At 59.1% G+C, this 19,257-nt stretch overlaps 1 long non-coding RNA gene across 2 annotated transcripts; it reads right to left on the bottom strand.

The window, feature by feature from the left end:
* Window positions 1-2,453: 2,453 nt before the first annotated feature.
* LOC111176018 (uncharacterized) lies at window positions 2,454-19,054 on the bottom strand. Of its 2 annotated transcripts, XR_016392288.1 has the most exons (4): window positions 16,398-19,054; window positions 9,066-16,154; window positions 8,870-8,953; window positions 2,454-3,156 (listed from the first exon to the last, which is right to left on the bottom strand). It is a non-coding gene; the product is annotated as an uncharacterized LOC111176018 (long non-coding RNA). The 2 variants fall into 2 exon arrangements; XR_016392287.1 differs by having other exon boundaries at window positions 9,066-19,039.
* Between the last annotated feature and the right edge of the window lie 203 nt (window positions 19,055-19,257).

Below are 19,257 nucleotides of genomic sequence, written 5' to 3'. Positions count from 1 at the left end.
GGCAGTGGGCTTCAGGGGCCCGGCTATGTGGGAGGAGAGGACACTGCCCACAGGTGCTATAGGCCAGACCCATTCCAGAGAGTCAGGCTTCCTCCTCCCAGTAACCTAATTGTGCCCATTTTATGAGTGGAAAAACCGAGGCTCAAGGAAGTGATCCATTTTGCCAAGTCCTCCCAGCTAGCAGCTGGTGGAGTGACCCCTGAACACCTCCCTTCGACAGCCGAAGTTTGACGCTCCCCAGCCCCTCCAGGCATGGCAGCCAGGAGTCAGGGGGAGGGAGTGGGGGGCCAGGGAGGGAGCCAGCTTGTGTGCCGCGAGCCCGTCCCCACCTAGGGCTCACCGTCAATTTGCTCAGTTCTGCCAGGCTCCCTTCTCTGCTGAGAAACACTTGGTGGGATCGGTGGTCTCCAATGGCCCCCTCGTCAGGACCACTGGTTTCGGCCAGAGGCGGGAGCAGCGGCTCTCACAGGGGCGGGGGGTCAGCGCTACTGACCGTGGGGGTCTGACAGAGGCTTGAGGACCACCTGGGCCGGGGATCTGACCTAAAAAGCACTTCTGGTCCTAGGCAGGCTCCTGAGAACTGGAATCCTGAGGTCCCCAGGGCGCTCATGCCCCTGCCACCCTTGAGCTCAGAGACCAGGGCGCACGGGGTTGTGGAGGGGGTGCTGGGGAGGCCACTCCTGCTGCCTACCCGCCCGCCTGCCCGCCAGCTGAGCCGCCAAGCAGGGCCTCGTGCATCAGTGGGGTTTAATTAGAGCCCGCGCTGCGCCTTAGCTGTCTCTCAGCTCCCTGATGTTACAGCCACCAGGCCGGCCACGGCAGCTCAGGGGGCCGTCAGGGCTGGACAAAGTGCCGGACAAAGGGCTGCGTGCAGACTGAGGGCAGACTGAGCTGGCCAGCGGCAGGATGCGCTCATCGGGCCCCGCTGTAAGGTGTCCGGGGCGGAGGGGGTGGGCGTTAATGGGGAAGGAGAGACGGGGCAGGGAGGAAAGGCGCTGGGCTGCAGCTGGGGAGCAGCTGGGAATGTCTGCCAACAAAGGGCCCCCGCCGGGCTCAGGCCTCTGCACAGGCGCCACCTCAAGGGGGCTTGAGAGAGCCCCTGCCCACCACCCAGCGCTCTCTGGGACAGGGGTGGGCAGGCCTGAGCCTGCAGGGCCCCAGGGCAACTGTTCTGGGGGGTGAGATGAGGCACGAGGAGGGCGCTTCTCAGCTACAAACCCCCTTTCCTCAACAGAGACTGGGAGCATCTTCGCTGAGGCTTTAGTGAACATGGTGAAGGAAGGAAGGGGTGGATGGATGAGTGGACGGACGGACGGACTGGTGGATGGATGGATGATTGATGATGAATCACAGATGGATCGTACATGCATGTGCGGACGCGCTGCCTTACCCAGTGAAAGCGAAGGCCGGCAGGGCCCTCGGGACACCCAGTCTAACACTTCACCCAGAGCGGTGTCCCCTCGGCCCCATCACTGGGGACTTCTGCATGGCCTCGCCCCTCCTCCTCCAGCCTGTCTCCCTTGCCCCCCTCCATTCCTGCACCCCCACCTTGCCCAGGGCTCTCACCTCCTCATCTGCCCCACGAGGCTCCCCTCCTGCCCCTCTCAACTGCGCCGTGGCCCCAGGTACCCTCAGCCGCCCCTACCAGACAAGCCCTCGGGTCGGCCCAGTCCTCTGGTCTCTGGGTCAGCCAGCCACTACTCATAGGACCACACAGGACCCGCTGCCCAAGTAGGGAGCCCGTGCCCACCCCAGGACCAGCACTTCATACTCCCACCCTCACCATCCCCACCCCGTGACGCCTGCCAGGCCTCTCCCCCCCGGGCCGCTCCCCAACAGGCTCCAGGGACCCCACGCCCCACTGTCCCCATGCCTTGCCCACCCGGCCCCCCGGCAAGTGCTCCCTAAACCCATGAGGCCCCCAAACACCCTCCCCGCAGAGGTGCAAGGAGAGAAGGTGGGATTTAAGGCTGGCAGGGGGAGGGGGGCAGTCCTGGCCCTGTCTCCATCCTGCTGGTCCCCGGGGGCAGGTCCCTTCCCACCTCTGAGCCTCGGTCTCCCCACTGAAATGTGCAGGCAACAGCACCACCGGGGGTTGGCGCAAGGGTTCTGCAAGATGTTTGGGGCCCGTGGCCCCGCCTGGCAGCTGCAGCATCAAGCACTGCAGGAAAACGTACACTCACCTCCCGCCAGGTACCCCGCTACCCTGCAGCTCTCCATCACTCCCGAAGCATCCTGGAGTTGGAGACAGGAGCCCCAGAGGGCAGGACGCTCTGCTGTCAGCAGGCACAGCTGTCCAGAGGGCAGACGAAACACCCCCCACGATGCCCACCCCCAGGCTCGGGACCCCTGAGCTCAGGAGAGGTGCCGCTCTCCTCTCTCACCCTCCCAGCTCCTTCCGCCCGACTGGGGGAGGGTCCCACGGCACAAATCCCCTGAAACAACCCTTGAGCAAGTAACTGGTTCATTTCTGCTTCAAAAACTTTAAAGCACCCAAGTATTCTTTTATGTATATTTCATTGGCTTTTACAAAACTAAGGTCGCCATTTAGTCTGATTATCCCTTGGCGGGTGATGAGAAGGCAGCTTAAGTCATTAACTGCATCTCCTCGGTGCTCCTCCACTGGCGAGATTGCGGGTGGGCAAACCAGGCACACGTCCCCGGCAGGGGGGCCAGAGCAGCCCCACTCCCACGCCCACCCCGGGCGGGCCGAGGGGCCCAGCCTCACCCAAGCTTTGAGAGGACAGCTGGCGTCCCCACGGAAGGCTCGGGCCAAGACTGGGGCTCTGAGCTCCCCTCTGGCTGGTCGCTGCGGGCAAGATTCTGTCCCAGTAGAGCTGGTTTTCTCACCGGGGGAGCAGGCCGGCGACCTCCACCTCCAGGGCTGCGGCGCATCGTAAGGGAGAAGGAGCCTAAGTGGGCAAAGGGCTGGGCGCCCCCCCGGTCTCCCGCATCCCGGGGCTGGAGGGAGGGGCTGTGGGAGGCACCTCACGCCCGCCTCCAGCCCCGTGCCCACTCTGCTCTGGACCTCGGGTGCGCTCCATGGGACCGACCCTCCAGCCCGTGGGCCAAGCCGTGTCCAGCCGCCGTCTGAGGGGCAGATTTCGATGACATCCAAATTGCCAGGCGCAGCGGGGAGTTTCCACTAATGTGAACCTGAGAAGAGAATCGGGGCTATTGATTTTCCCCCGTCTAGTGCTGTCATATTCCCTTAAAGGCATTTACCAAGGCTTTTAAGAGCTATAGCACTTCCACAAAGGAACAAATTACGTGCAAATCAGGCTGCTGGGATTTATTCTCCCTTCAAACCCTTGTTAGGAGAGCTGGGAGGGCCGGTGGCAGCTCCAGAGCCAGAGCCCAGGAGAAACCATGCCCCGCAGGCCCGGAGCAGAGCCTGCCGCCCGGGCCTGGCCCGCCGCCCCACCCAGCTGCCCAGCCAGGAAGACCCCTGGGCAGGTGGCGGCAGGCCCCCGAGAGGCGCCCAGAGAAGGACACAGAAGCTCCCGGGGAAATTCTGCCGCCCCGCCCAGCAGCCTCTGCAGAGGGACCCGTCGGCATGTCCATCCCTGGCCACAGCGGACCACTGCCCCCTCTCACCCAAGCGTCCCAGGACGGGTGCCCCACCCCCCACCGTCAGCACCTCAAAGGCTTCCTGCTCTCCGCCCTCATCTCGGGGTCCCGGAGCCCCAGTCCTTCCTCGCGGCGACTGCAGGGGCCAGGACAGCCCCTCCCTCTTCCTCCAGGCACCCCGAACCTGCCACAGCTGCCCCCCGACCCTGGAGCCCACCCAGCAGCCCACAGCCTGGAGCACGGCGCTTCCCCAAGGCCGTGCGTGGCCACGCCCTGTCCACGTGGGGGGCCCAGCACAGGACTGGGCGTCCAGCAGGGCAAGCGGTGTGGGTGGGAGCTGAGATCTCTCTGAGCTGAGATCTCTCTGAGCACACAGCCCTGGGCCCGGGCCTGGCTCTGCTGAGAAGAGACGGTGGCCTCACCAGGGACCCCGTGACAGGGAGACCCTCTGGGGGCCCTGAGGCTCTGACGGCTGCTAGCGCTTGGGACCACAGCTCCAGGAGGCTACCCTCGAAATTCACGCTAGGCGCGGTCCCAGAGCAGAACGGACCCTCGACGCCTGTCCCCTGTTGGGTCACACACACCACACGCACCCCCCCCACACACACACAGCAGGAACACTGCAGGGTGCCAGCCTCCTGATTCCGGCCAGGCCAGCCCTCTGAGGCCCCCAGGCCCCGATGACATCCCGCACACTGTAGGACCAGTCCGGGTGTCCTGGAGCCCCGATCAGGAGAAGACCCAGGAAAGCAGGAGGCTGGGGTCCCCTGGACGGAGGGGACGGTATTCAGCATTCTCCCGTGCTCGCCATTCTGTCTGTTTCCTGTGCCGGCGCCTGCGGCCCCTGAGCCAACACGGGGCTGTGACCAGTGTTGTCTCTGCATTAGGACACAGCTGAGGTCCTAGCAGCAGCCCAGGCCGGCGGCCACGTAGTCAGGAAAGCGCCCACCTCTGCGTCTCCACCCGCTGGGCCCTGGGACGGGCTGCAGCCGTCCTGCTGGGTGTGTTGACACTCCGTGCCAACGCATTAAACAATCTTCTCTCGCTTTCCATGGGGGTCCGTGCAGCTCCCGCAAAGGCCCCACGTGCGTGAACCGTGTGTCAATCCTGCACGGGCTGCCTGTTGAGGCCACCACGGCGTTGGCGGATCTGCTCGTCAGCAGCCCCTCCCAGCAGGACAAGGGCCCCTCACCCTCGACGGCGAGGCCTACACAAGGGGAGGGGGCACGCCTGGGCCTCTCCGGGCGCCCTGCGTGTCCTGGTGCTCTGTGTGACGAGTGACCCCGGGGGCTCTGGGCTGAGGGCCCAGCCAGGAGCCCAGAGACCCAGCTCACCGACTCGCAGAGACTTGGTTTCCCCCTGGAAACAGGCTTTTCCTTTCATCCGGTCACTCCTTCAGCGGTCAGTGCCCGCCATGCAGCTGGTCCAATGCCAGGAACCCGGGCGCTCAAACCACTGTGCACTAAACGCCCACGGGCCAGGCCTGGGGCAGGGGCTCTGGGCCAAGGTGACGCTGGCTCGGACCACACGCCAGCCCCTCGGCGAACGTCGTGTGCCCACCGGCTTGGAGGCCCGTGGCTGGGCCAAGGTGCTTAAACCTGCAGGCCTGGTCGCCTCTTCTGAGAGCGGGGGTGACAGGGACGCTGCGACAGGCTGTTGGGACAGCGGCGGGAGGCACTGAGGACAGCCTGGCCAGGCCGGGAAGGGCGGAGGCTGGGGGTGCACAGCTGCTCTTGCACAGTGTCCACATTCTCTCTGCGGACAGGGCGATTTCTCCACCCTTCCGGCGCTGCCCACCAAGGGGAGGGAGGACGGTCAGTGTGGGCAGCGGGGAAACAGCAGAGCCTGGTGCTTGTCAGAGCACCGTGAAAACACCCCCAGGAGGGAGCCCTCACCTGCCGCAGCCCTGCCCCAGCTTCCTGCTCTGTCCCCTCTGCCTCAGGTCATGAGGAAGACTACCGGCCCGGGGGATGTGTCCATGGCGTGTCTGGGGCAGGGTGGGCGTTTCCAGCGGCCGCCTCCGTCCCAGGCCCCAGCAGCCATCCTGCGCACGGGGACCAGGACGTGGGACCTCAGCCTCCCCACCTGGTGGTCTGTTCACCTCCCACTCAGGGCTGGGGGCAGCAGCTGGCCACAGCCCCTCCCTCAGGGAGGGTAACCCGCTCCGTCCCAGCACCGAGGGCGCCGGCCCCAGCCCACAGCCGGGCAGACCCCGGGCCCCTCTCCCACCTGCCACGGCCCACAGGAGAGCAGGAGGGACACGGTGCCACCAGGAGCGGCCTCAGCGTATTTTGGGCCTGGGCAGGAGTTTGGGGTCGGGGGCAAGGACTAATTATGGCTCAAGGATGAAAACGTGAGCCAGGCAGCTGTGCTCCACGGAAGGAATTCTGCCCTCAGAGACACATTTTCCGATTCCTGGGCCGCCAGGAATGCATTCTTGGGCCCTCACGAGGCTCGGGCTTCCCATAAACCCAGGACTCCAAACAGTCTGACAGCTGGCCTGATCCCTGGAATCCGGGTTGCAAGGCCTGGTCCCTGTGGCCGTTCACAAGCGGTATGCTTGCACCTGCTTTGCCCGTGGGGATCCTTGCGTCACCTGATGTCCCCTGAGCAGCGAGTGGCCAGACCGAGGGTGGGCTCATCTCCGCGGCCCGAGGAAAGCAGAGGATGGTCCCTTGGACAGCTGAGGGGATAGAGGCTCAGAGAGGCTGGAGGTCTGCCAAGGCCAGGAGCCGTGGCCACCACCGTTTATGTCCTGGTCTTGCCCTGCCCTGGACAAAGCTGCCCCTCTCCATGCACAGCGCAGGCCCCGGGCTGAGAGGAAAAGGGCCCAAAATATCCCTAGCGTCCTCACTGCTGGTTGCTTTCTATCCTTCTTCATTTTCCTCTTTCTCCCACCACGACCCGACATTAATCTGAAAACAGAAACAGGGGACGTCCGCCGCCGGGAAGAGCAGGTTAGGCGATCGGGACCAACCCTTCCACTGAACACAACTAGAAAAGCTGGATACAAACGGTTTTAATCTTCTTCAAAGCATGAAAGAACACATCAGACACTGAGGAATGAATCACCAGGCCCAACCTCAGAGGAGGCAGGAGGCCAGCAAGGTGAGCAGAAGTCATATCTGCTTTTGCTCAAAAGGCCACCGACTGACCCCTGGAAGCAGCAGGCGAGGGCTGCCCAGTGGTGGCTGGAGTAGCTCCTCTGGTTCACAAGAGCTGATTGTGGGCGTCGGCACTCAGTGGGATGCTGTGCCTGTGGCTCGACGTGAGCCACACTGGGAGTATTTGCACCACAGGAATCAGCAGAGGCTCTACATCAGGGCTTGTGTTTTTGGAGAACCGGTTGTTAAAGATTTACTGGCTCAGTGGACCCCAGAGCTGGTAAGAGACAGGGTCTGACAACGCCCTGGCCCTTTCAGCCCAAAGGCACGGCTCAGGGCAAGGGGGACCAGAGGCAAGTCAGCCCTGCCTGGGCTCACACTTTGTGATAAACGTCCTGACCCAGCAAACATCAGGGCTTGATTTTGCCTAAAATAGTTCCAGGTGGAGTGTGCCCCGCCCGGCACCTGGAAGAAGCAAGCCAAAACCATCTCTAACGGAAGGATCTTCCTTCCTAGGGCACAAGTGACTACTATGAGAACTTTTTCCAGTACAGTCTCTAGCAAACAAGGACAAGCCCACATACGGTAAACCAAGCTCCGTGATCAGGAGCCAGCAAAGACACAGAGAACAGAAACACACACACAGAAAGTCTAGGTTCTGGAGTTATAAGCACAAAATATGGAATAATGATCCTTTAAAGGATAAAAGAACGAATTCTGCAGAGACTGAAAACTGTAAGACACGTCAGAGCAGATTTGCAAAAGAACCAAAGAGAAACGTGTAAATCTGAAAAACGATCACAAATGAGAACCGGACGGGCAGGTCTGACAGCAGAGTTCACACAGCAGAGGAGAGAATGTGTATCTGCAGGTACTGTTGGGAATGCAACACGGTGACATCACCAAGCAAGGAGGAATGTGATGTAAAAGCACCAGATGAGGTTGGCTGTCTAGGGATATATCTAACAAAGCTACACAAGGCTTCAGTAAAGAAGACTAAAAATTATACGACAAGAAACTAAGGAACGCCGAATAAACAGACATAAGCCACGTTCACGTGTTGGAAGACACAGTGAGTGAAGACGCTGGTTCTTCCCAAATAGTTTTGATTCCATAAGATTCCAACCAAAGCCCCAACAGAGCTTGTTTGTGTGTCTCTGGGGAGCTTGACAAGCTGACTCTAAAAGGTCCGTGGGATTATAAAGAGCCTGGACCAGCCCAGAGCCCCTTGAGGAGGAGAGTGGCAGGGAACTTGCTCTACCGGGCATCCAGACTCATCCCAGAGCTACCGAGACGTGAGATATTGATGCCGGGACAGAGAAGCCGACAGAGACCCCAAATACAGACCTGGGAGTTGGGAGTTGATGGCCACTTGACTGTACTAAGGTCGGAGCCCAGAGCTTGGAGAACAGACAGTCTTTGCAATGATAGGGGGAACGTGAATTTGGAGCTCTCCTTACACTATGCACAAAATCGAGTCCAAGTAGATTTACAGACCCAAGTGGAAAGGACAAAATACCAAGCTTTGGGAAGATAACATAGGATCATGGCATCATGACCCCTGAGTAGGAAAAGGATCTTTAAATAAGACACTAAAAGCTTTAACCAACAAGAAAGATTAATAAATTCACCCACATTGACCTTAAGAACTTTGGTTCGAGAAAACCCCTGTCATGAGAGTGGAGACGCCCCACGCAACGGGGGAAGAGAAGCTCGCGCCTCTCACCGAGGATGCGTGAGCAGAGTCAGCAAGAAAAAGAGAGACGGCGCAAGTCTGAAAACGGTGGAAAGACTCCAACAGGCGCTTCGCAAAAGAGAAAATCCACAGAGCAGTAAACGTATAAACAGGGGCCTGATCTCATTAGGAGTCAAGAAAACACACAACAGAACCACGATAACAGGATCCCACTACCCATCCAGCAAATGGGCAGAATCTGTAAATTCTGATGATACCAAGTACGGCACATCGGCAGCCCCCATCGACGCTGGTCGCTTTGAGAAAAGGATCGGGTGGAGCACAGCATTTTGGGGCAATGAAACAAGGCTGGATGATGCTATAGTGATAGATTTATGACATTATACAGCTGCCCAAACCCACAGAATGTACAACACAGCGTGAATCCTAATGTCAGCTACAGACCTTATTAGTAACAGTGCATCAGTGCTGGCTCATCACGTGTAACGAGTGTACATACCAGTGCAGGGTGCTGGACGTGGGTGAGGATGCTCTGCACGTTCCACTCAACTTTTCCATAAACCGAAAACCACCCAGAAGAAGTCTATTAAGTAAAAGAGAAAAAAAACAGATGGGTACTCTCTAGAAGGGTTGAAGATGGACTCACCCTCCCTAGAAAACCCGGCAGCAGCAGACAAGTGCAAGAATGTTCTTACCAGTACTGCTCTGGGCAGACAAACTGGGGAGCGACCCAATTTTCCATCAGCAGGGGGATGAACGAATAGACTGTGATGTATTCGTGCAAGGAAGCTGCCCAGAGCCACTCACGCTGGGGGATTCCGGCTAGACGGTCAGAGAACACCAAAGCTGAGCTGGGAGAAGAAATATTGTAAAAACGGGCTGGATGTCACGACAAAACGTCAGGTGAAAGAAACAAAGGGAAAGTCACGTTGCATTCCATTTATATAAAATTCGCCACCAGGGACAGCCCCACAAGCTCTCGGAGGGCTGCTTACTTAGGTAGGGACCGGAGAGGGAGAACACAGAGTGACGGCCATGCGGTTGGCAAGGGGTCAGCTCGCAGCGGGGGAGCAGGGGCCGGGGGCAGGGCGAGGAGGCGGAATTTCAGGACCCCGTGATGCTCGCACAGACTCACAGTTATTATATCGTAGGTTTCTGATTTACACACTTTTCTGCATGAGTGTTGTATTTTACAGTAAAATAAGAATAAAAAAACAAGAAGAACGTACTTTGTTCTGTGATTTGGTTTATTCTGCTTAACTCATGGTGCAAATCTCCAGCCGCTGTCGTCGCTCCGGGTCCAGCCTTGGGCACCTTGGGGCGTTTCTGGGTACAGGGCCCGTGCTGAGGCTCCCACCCCACGGTGCCAGGCCAGCGTGTCGGGTGCTGTCTGGGGGCAGCTGCAGTGCCTCCAGGGGACCTGCCGTCCCCAGTGCAGAAAAAACCCTCGTGTCGGGCGCCCTCACCGCGTGTCTGGGCTTCCCTCCCAAATAAACTGAGAAGGTGACTGAGGAGGTGTCACTGCCCCCCCGGGGGTCCCGCCACGCGGCCAGCGCCCACAGCGGGGAGCCTGAGTTGGCCGACAGGGAGCAGCTATCAGGCACGTGCTGTGCTGGTCAATGATTAATCTGAACGTTAGGAAGCGTTTTCTTTGTCTGACAAGGAGCTGATTGCTGCAGTTGCCCCGGGAGCCTGGTGTCCTTCCCCAGCCTCCTCCTGGGGGAGGGGAGGCCTCGCCTGCCAGCTAGGGGGGAAGGGGTGTCCTGGCTGCCGTTCCCGCTCGTGCTGAGAGCCGCAGCGGGAGCCCCCAGCCTGGTGGAAGCTGCCCCGCCCATGACCCCACCCGCCCCGCGGCCTTCAGGACTGGCTCGGAGGCCCCCTGCGCAGGGCCCCCTCAGGGACCCTGTGGGGTGGCTTCGTTCCTCGTACGCCCGGTGCCATGGGCCCCGCTGTCCCCCGAGCCTGGCTTCGGCCTGACCTCCCACTGGATACATCTCCCCGTGAGGATGGTGTGGCCACACCATCCTCAGATGGGCCTCCTGAGGTCAGAAGACCACAGTGACTGCCTGGCCTCCAAGTCTAAGGCTCTTTGAAGGGCACTTACAACGTCCAGTTTGTAGTAAAAAAATGGATAGGTGAGCAAAGAGATAAATGACATTAAAAACAGGTATTATAACTATGTCCAGGGTTTAAATTAAAATATTATGTAATTTGTTATAGAACCTCAGTAGAAAAACAGAAATGATAAACAAGAACGAGAGAGAAATTCAGAACGGAAAAAATCACTAGAAAAGTTTCCCAGCAGGTTGGAGACTGTAGAAGACTCAGGAAGATTAAAGGTGGATCAGCAGAAATTATTCAACCTGAAGAACAAAGAGACTGAAGAATTTTAGCACATAAAGAGGATCTGTACTAAGCATGCCTTTCCATTCTGCTGCTTTGACATCTGGGGCCTCGCTGACCCTGGAATGACCTCCCTTCCCAGGGCAGCCAATTCCAAGAGATAGTACATGACTCAGGTGCATCTTTCACGTACAAACAAACCAGTCCCGAACCCATACCCCAGTCACCTCCTTCACTGGAGCCTCACACTCTCACCCATTCTTCCTCTGCCCCAGCCACCCCCGAGGCCAGGTAGCCGACAGCTAGGGCCAACCCTATGCCCACAGCCCCCTGAAACTATCCAGACAAGCCGTTCCTCAGCCTGCTCACCAGGCCTTGCCATGACCATGGAAAGGGTAAAGGCTCTTGCCCACAGTTCTTCCCTCTCCCTCTGCCTCCTGACTGACCCTGGGGCTTCCCCATGTGGCCCTACACGGTGCAGCTTGACCCCGCCTCCTGGGGCCTGTGAGTAACAAACTCTCTTCAATGGTGCCTCACGATCTGGTGGCCTCACCATACCTGACTGATAATAAAACCTACATTTTATAACAGTGCCCCAATGGCCTGAGGTGGCCTGAGACATATGTGTAACTGGAATTAAGAAAGAAAGGAAGGGGACTTCCCTGGTGGTCCAGTGGTTAGGGCTCTGTGCTTCCACTGCAGGGGGCACAGGTTCAATCCCTGGTCGGGGAACTAAGATCCCACAAGCCATGCAGTGTGGCCAAAATAAAATAAAATATCGCACAAAAAAAATATTTTTAAAGGGCAGGAAAGATTTTTGAAGCTAGGTTGGCCAAATACCCTGAAAAGTATTACAAAAGTATTGAAGAAAATGTCAATTACAGATTTGAGAATTTCAGCAGACCCCCAACAGGGCGAACAGGCACACACAGACACATGCACCCCTAAACACATCATAGTCAAACTACTGGAAACCAATGACAAAGGGAAAATCTTGAGAAGAAAACAGAGAGGAAAAAGGCAGGTGTATTTCTCCTGCAACCAGCACTCTCTCTCCTGCACTATCAATTTCTCCCTCTCTCCTTGTTCACTCCTTTGACGTAAAATTATTTCTTAATATTATCCTTCTTCTGTCACGTCTCTTCTGTGTTGCCCCATTTCTCCACCCTCTTTTCTTGAAAGGCATTATCTTCCAAGGTGATGACAACAACGATGGTGACTGTAATGACAAAGACAGTGACCACAGCAATGACCATGGTGATGATGGTGGTGGTGGTGATGGCGGTGGTGATGGTGGTGGTGATGTTGACAATGACAATAATGATAGTCGTCTCTTATTAGGCACCAACTTCATGCCAGGTACTTCCAGGCATCAACTCATTTGGTTCTCACAGCCATTCAGAAAAGTGCATGGCATTTCTTCCCTCCATGGAGGAACAAACAGACTTCTCAACATGAAATGTTCACCAAAGTGGACAGACGCAGAGCTGGAGCCACTTTGAGACTCAGGCCAGGCCTTATGGTAGAGGCTGGGGTGTACAAAACACCCGTCCCTGTTCTCTGAATTCTCTCAGCCCATCTGTCATGACTCCCATTTTACAGACGAGGAGAGGGGCGTCAGGGGGGCTAAGTGACACAACAAAAGTCAGCGTTCCATCAGGGCATGGCAGGAGTGAGAGGCAGCGTCATTCTGGGGACGAGAGGCCGGCAGAGAACCAGCCACTTGACGGTGGGGAGCTTCAGAATTACAGAGGCATCACTACCCATCTCACAGGCGGCTGGGGAGATGCACTGGGCGCCAGGCACCCACTGAGTGCTTGGTCAACCTAGTTGGGTCTGGCTCTGGCCCATCAGCACAAGGCTCCTAGCCCAGTGCCCTGCCCTGTTTGGCCAGAACTCCAGGACCTTGGGTGGGCTCGGGCCATGGCCCAGTCCAGGCAGAGTATCAGCTGCAGACCTGCTGAGGGGCACCTGGGGCCGGGCATCCTCCAGCACCCGCCTGGGACAGCCCAGCAAGCCTGCAGACCTGCTGAAGGGCACCTGGGGCCGGGCATCCTCCAGCACCCGCCTGGGACAGCCCAGCAAGCCTGCAGACCTGCTGAGGGGCACCTGGGGCCGGGCACCCTCCAGCACCCGCCTGGGACAGCCCAGCAAGCCTGCAGACCTGCTGAGGGGCACCTGAGGCCGGGCATCCTCCAGCACCCGCCTGGGACAGCCCAGCAAGCCTGCAGACCTGCTGAGGGGCACCTGAGGCCGGGCATCCTCCAGCACCCGCCTGGGACAGCCCAGCAAGCCTGCAGACCTGCTGAGGGGCACCTGAGGCCGGGCATCCTCCAGCACCCGCCTGGGACAGTCCAGCAAGCCGTGAAATGGTTAAGACCCCCCAGCCCCGCAGAATCGATCAATGCTCACAAGGCGTCAGGCAAAGCAGCAGCTCTCAGCTCCCTACCCCACCCTCCACAACATAAAAGACCCGCTAAGCCTCTGCTGGCCCTGCTCCGGCCCCTTCCGCAGGCCTCATCTCCAGACTGCTCCGCACCAAATCAAGGGGAAAGATGCAAATCGATCGACCATCATTGATCAACTCTTCTCCCCTCCATCCCACTGACACTTTGTCACCCCTCCCCCATAGTGGCTGGGCTAATAGGGTCTCTGCCTCCCACGCAGGCGGGGGCCTCTTGAAAGGCCCTGATTGCTCTGAGGCCCTGAGCCTCTGTTGCACTGAGGGGCTGCCAACACAACATACGCTGTCCGCCCGCCAGCTTTGTCTGCAATAATAAAAACAGGATTTCTCTTCCATTTCAGCCCCGCGTCCAATTTATCAAGCCCGACGCTGAAATCTGCTGCCCGGTGCCGGCCAGGCTTGGGGGATAAATAGAGGCAAGTGGATACGGAGTTACAGCGATCAGATCCCTCCAGGCCAGAACAAAAACCGCATTAGCCCCTCAGAGGCAGCGTCTCCACCAGCGCAGACACACAAAGGGGCAGGAAAGGGAGGGGCGGGCCCCAGAGAGTCAGACTGCGGTCCTCTCACCGGAAGAGACAGAGGAAGGGGCAGCCTGAGTCCCAGGCCGGGCTCCCTTGGGCAAGCCTCCTGCCACCCTGAGCCTCGGCTTCCCACCGGGGACACCAACCTCAGGCTGCTGGACGCACTCAAGGAGAGAGCCCTGTGAAGGGTCTGTACTCGAGCCTGGTGCGTAACAGCTGCTCAGTAAACGGCTGCTGGTGTGGCTGCCTCTAACCCTGCAGCCGTCCACGTGGAGCCATCACACATCCTGGCATATTGCACACGTCACATTCACGCAGGGCACTCGCAGCCCAGCCGGCAGGTGTATGCCCCATGGCAGCATCAGTGATGCGGCACCATTTGCCCGTCCAAGGCCACCACACCGAGAGATGCTCCCTGCAAGCCAGGTGCAGGGGTCCTGTGGGGTGGGGGAGGGGCAAGCTGCCGCGGGACTCCGGGCTGATCAACGCCCTCCCGCGTCGGGAGTCACCGGGGGCTCCATAGAACATCTCAACAAACGCTCCCAGACAGGAGAGCTGGAAGTCGATCAAACACCATAAATACCGCACAGCCAAGGCCGCGACTACATCACTGCAAGCAAATAAATAACAGCCCCACCGGAACCACGGCGGCCCAGTAACTTATGCCGCCCGCCCCAGAAAACTCGGTTAGATCCCCGCTCGGCAACGCTTGGGATTAGCAGGTCGCTTTCACAGGAGAGCCGGGCTAGTAAGCGGGAATCGCGGCACGCGGGGGTCGGGGGCCCACGGGGAGGTGGCCTCCCCCCGACAAGGGACAGGATGGAAATCACCGTTTCAGCATGCAGCGGGGATGCCCACTGCCCGGCCTGACAGCCTACAGACAGCCCTTCGCTGGCGTCCTCCTGGCCCCCGACAACCCCTCGGAGTGACAGAGGATGCGCCGCTCAGCACGTCTCAATCTAAATGGAGATGCGGGTCCAGCAGGAGCTGCCATCCACACCTTCTTGTGCAGGAGGCCCAGCAGGGAGGAGGGAGCCTGGGGCACGGGGCCAGGGCAGCTCCAGCCCAGGGAGGGTGAGGGCGGCCGGGCCCCTCCTCATGGCAGCCGCAGGAGCGGGGTCTGCGGGCAGCGGAGCAGGGCGGCAGCGGGCCGGGCACCTGGGAGGGGCGCCCACCACCCTCCCGGGCCCCACATCCTCCCTCACAGCCGCTCCACCTGTGGCTGCAGCCTCGTGGAAGAGGCCGTCATGGCCGTCCCCCCGTGGCCATACCCCCGTGGCTGCCGCCCCGTGGCCGCTGCTCCCCGCCTCTCTCTGTGGGTCTCACTTCACGGTCAAACTCCTGGAACAAGAACCTGGCAGTTTGCCAGCGGCCAGGCATCAGGGGCACCCTGATGGGCAGATCTGGGGCCAGCACAGCACATGGTCAGAGCACAGGCTCACGAGTCAGACCCGGTTGAATTGAGTGACTCGCTTCAGGAGCATAACCCTCTGCCTCCGTCTACTCATCTGTAAAGGGACACACAGCAGCTCCTGCCCAGAGGATGGGGCTTCAAGTGAGCTACAGCACCCAGCACCCGCCCGCACACAGGAGTGCCAACGGTGGTCACCATCGGCCAGCCAGACCTCTGGTCCTGGCACTTCCGGCAGCCTGGGGAGGGAGAGCCAGGCTTTGGGGGCACTGGAAGTCCCTTGTGGCCACTGGCCTGCATGGAGGAGGGACTCAGAGATCACGACTCGGGGGAACGATGGCTGCACCAGAGCCCAGGCATGCTGGTGTCCCCTCCAGCTAGCGTGCCACTGGGGGCAAGGCCCTCCTCCTCTCTGAGCCTCCAGTCACCACCCGCCCATCCCCACAGTGCCACGAGAAGGATCTGATCTTTTCACCCTGTTAAAGTCCTCCTGTAACTCTCCATCATCTCCAGACTGAAGTCCAAGGCCGCTCCATCCAGAGCCCAGCTACTCCCCCAGGCTCTCCACCCTTCCCGCCATCATTGTGGCTCTGGATCCATGCCCCATCTTGTTGAACAATTTGTTGTTCCCAAGCAATTCCAGATCTCCATGCCACTCCCTCAGGTTTCTTCACTCTCCAGCTCTGCCTAGTGAACTCTTATTGATACCACAAAACCCTATCCATATGTCCCCCCCTCTATGAAACTGTACATTATTCTTTCTTTTTTTTTTATTTTTTTATTTTTTTTGGCTGTGTTGGTTCTTCATTACTGCACACGGGCTTTCTCTAGTTGTAGTGAGCGGGGGCTACTCTTCGTTGCGGTGTGAGGGTTTCTCATTGCAGTGGCTTCTCTTGTTGCGGAGCACGGGCTCTAGAGCACACGGGCTTCAGTAGTTGCAGTGTGCGGGCTCTAGAGCGCAGACTCAGTAGTTGTGGCGCAGTGGTTTCGTTGCTCCGTGGCATGTGGGATCTTCCCGGACCAGGGACTGAACCCGTGTCCCCTGCATTGGCAGGTGGATTCTTAACCACTGCACCACCAGGGAAGTCCCTCATTATTCTAATAAGTAAAGCTAAGTCACACCTCCCTCTGAGCTTAGTGAGGGAGGAGACCAACGCTACCCTTAGCCCAATACTCTAGGAACTACTCCCAGTTCTCCACACCCACAGCTGTCACAAGGGCCGTTGTGTTAGTACGATGTGGCCCTAAGACCCTAGCCCCAGCTGATTAATCCTGAGAGACTCACCTGATTCAAGTTGGGCCAATCAGAGCACTTTGCTGGGATTACTGGAACTGGAACTGGGAAAGAAAAATCCATCTCTCTGGTAGCCAAAGGTGTAATGTATAAAATTCAGGAGCCTCCAGCCACGTGTTTGCCACAATATGGAACAAACCAGGAAGAGACCAGAAGCCCAGCATGGGAGGCAAGAGGCCAAGTGTTTCCTGCAGACCTCTGGGCTCAGGTCCCAGTGGCCCCTGAAGCCCAGCCCCTCCCGCCCTTCTCATTCCAGGGGGTCCAACCATCCTTGGATTCCATACTATGCCCAGGTCTGGTCCAGGAAAACCCTCAGCCCCACTTACTGTGAGTATTTCTGTTCCTGCCGACCAGAGGCCTCATCCCTGGGGATGGCAAAGGTCCTTCCCCACCTGACAGCCCCTCAAGAAGGCTCAGTGCAGGCCCTGCACTCACACGGGCTCTTGCAAGGCCCAGGAACTCATGTGATATTTTTATTTTTAGGTTTCCTTTGTTAAAGAATACTCCCCCCCATCACCCCCGAATTGCATAAGCTTCAGGCCCCACGGGATCCACCCCCAGACCCCGAGGTCCCCCAGGGACTCAGGACTGTGTCTTGTGACCCTCTCTTGGCCTGGTGCCCAGCACACAGAAGACACACAGGCAGTGTGGACGTGTCCCTGGGGTCCTGTGGGTCATGACTAATTTCGTGCTTCCTGACCAGGCCCCCTTAATAACTCAGGCACGTGAGTGAGTGGAGATGCAGAGCTGGTGGCACCTGCAGGGCTGTTTTATGGCCTTGTCGTAACAGAAGCGTGCCCTTAGCAAGGAGCCGGGGACATGCTCTCACACGGCCAGCCCATTCCTTATGGCAGTGTCGTGTCCGCCCGGGTCCTACAGGGGGCCATCTCGGCAGATCACCGTCCCCAGCGGCCAGGGAGGCCTGTCCATGCTAAGGCCCCTCCCCTGGTCCTCCCAGGATGCCCGACCCCTGGGGCCCCACATACGTGAACGAAAACGTGCTCACCAGGGTTCCTGCCGGTAAATCAAACACGAATAAGCTCCCCCTAATTTCTCTAAGACGATATTAGCCGCACAAAACGCAACATAAATGTTAATAAGACACGGCTGTCGGGAGGCCCGGGGCAGGCGGCCTGGGAAGTGGTAATTTATCGTGTGTTTGCCGAGGCAGGCCAGGCGCACACACCAGGGACAAGTTGGTGTCTTTAACTGGTGTCCTCTTAAAGGCACAGCGGCCTCTCCCCAGAAAGCAGCCTCCTCAGCCACGATGCGATATGTGCACTGGGGCCCGTACAGCTGGAGAGACACGGTCACGCTGGGAGTAAGTGTGTGGGTCCGGGAGCATCCTTGTGGGAGCTCCCTCGTTATTTCAGCAAACAGCGCAGGATCCTAGAGGCAGAGGCAGACGGATGCCCCGCCTCACCCAAGACAAGAGCAGCCGTGAGACATGCGGAGTTACGCTGTGATCACATCTGCTCCCATCAGCACCCTGTGTCACGGGTCTTATTAACCCAATCTGCAGCTGAGAAAACTGAGGCTCCAGAGAGTATAAGCCACTCCCCAGGGTGAGGGTCAGAGGTGGGATCTGAAGCAAGCCTGCCTGCCGGCCACACCACCCACAGAGCCCTGGTCCCAGGAGGAAACGTGGCCAGGGTGATGGCAGGCCGACTCCCACCCTTAGTCCTACTTGGTCCGGGAAGGTTGGAAGCCTTGCCCGAGGTCATGCAGCAAGGTCAGACCAACCTTGACCTCAAGCCCAGTGCCCTCTCCTCAACCCCCGGCTGGGGTGGGCATGGAGGCTGAGGAAGGGTGATTTCAGGCAGGCAGCCCCTCTGCCATCTGCAGGGGCCTCCAGCTTCCTGGAGCCCCCTTACGCTGTGTGTCAACAGCTCTGCAGGGCTCAGCACACCCCCGATGTCCCCCCCACCGTGGTTCCCAGCTGGCACCCATGGCAGAGGGCTGGGCAGGACTGCTGGGCCCAGGGAGCCTACCTGGACCTGCTCCTTCCACCCAGCTGGCTCGCACCCTCAGGGTCTCCAGGTGAAACCCACACCCGGCAGGGCAGGGCCAGGTCACTCAATGACCAGGGTGGCCACCACGGAAGCACTTCTGCTGCCCACAGCTCTGGCTTCCCCAGCCCACGGGGACCACAGCGTCCTCTCCAGCCCAGGAGTCCACACACCCCGTTGGTCACAGCTGCCCTGTCTCCTGCCAGGGAAACAGGGCTGAAGCCTCACGGGCAAGGCCATCTGAGGCAGAGGACTAAGCCTGGCATCCCCAGACCCTGGAGAACCCGGGTCAGGTCTGGAGACCCCAGACCCAAGGCCAACTCTCACAGTGTGACTGGGTGGGTCTGAGACAGGGCAGCCCTCACCCACGAGACGGGGTTAAGAAGACCACCTTGCCGGCAGGGAGGGCTCGGCTGAGGGCACGTGCGCCGGTCAAGTGGCCGTGTCTGCGGACAGAGCCTGCGCCCAGCCTGGCCATCTGCAGAGCCCCAGCCGTGCATCTCACTCTCCCTGGGTCACCTTGGGCCACTTGCACTGTTAGCCAGTAATGTCTCGCTGTCCAAAGCTGACATCCGGCCTCCGGGCCGCAGTCCCCAGCCCAGACCTCCGTCCTCCAAGCTCCAGGACCAGAGCAGATCTAACAGCCCCGCTGACCCGAGCTGCCCGTTAAGGGTGAGGGAGGGGCCCGGGAGGGGGAAGCGCCATAAATCTCTTTGGAGACATTCCCCAGATACCAGAGCCCAAAGTCTCCTGAGCAGGCTCGTCACGGGAAGGAGATGGAAGATGAGAATTCACAGAAACGGGCTGAGAACCAAAGGCCAACAGACAGGACTCATCCAGCA

Source organism: Delphinapterus leucas, chromosome 2 (genome assembly GCF_059928025.1).
Source record: "Delphinapterus leucas isolate spDelLeu-1000000601 "Yukka" chromosome 2, BTC_Dleu_Yukka2, whole genome shotgun sequence".
Taxonomy (NCBI): Eukaryota; Metazoa; Chordata; class Mammalia; order Artiodactyla; family Monodontidae; genus Delphinapterus; species Delphinapterus leucas.
Note: the sequence above shows the minus strand (reverse complement) of the source record. Positions and strands in the feature narration are given on the sequence as shown.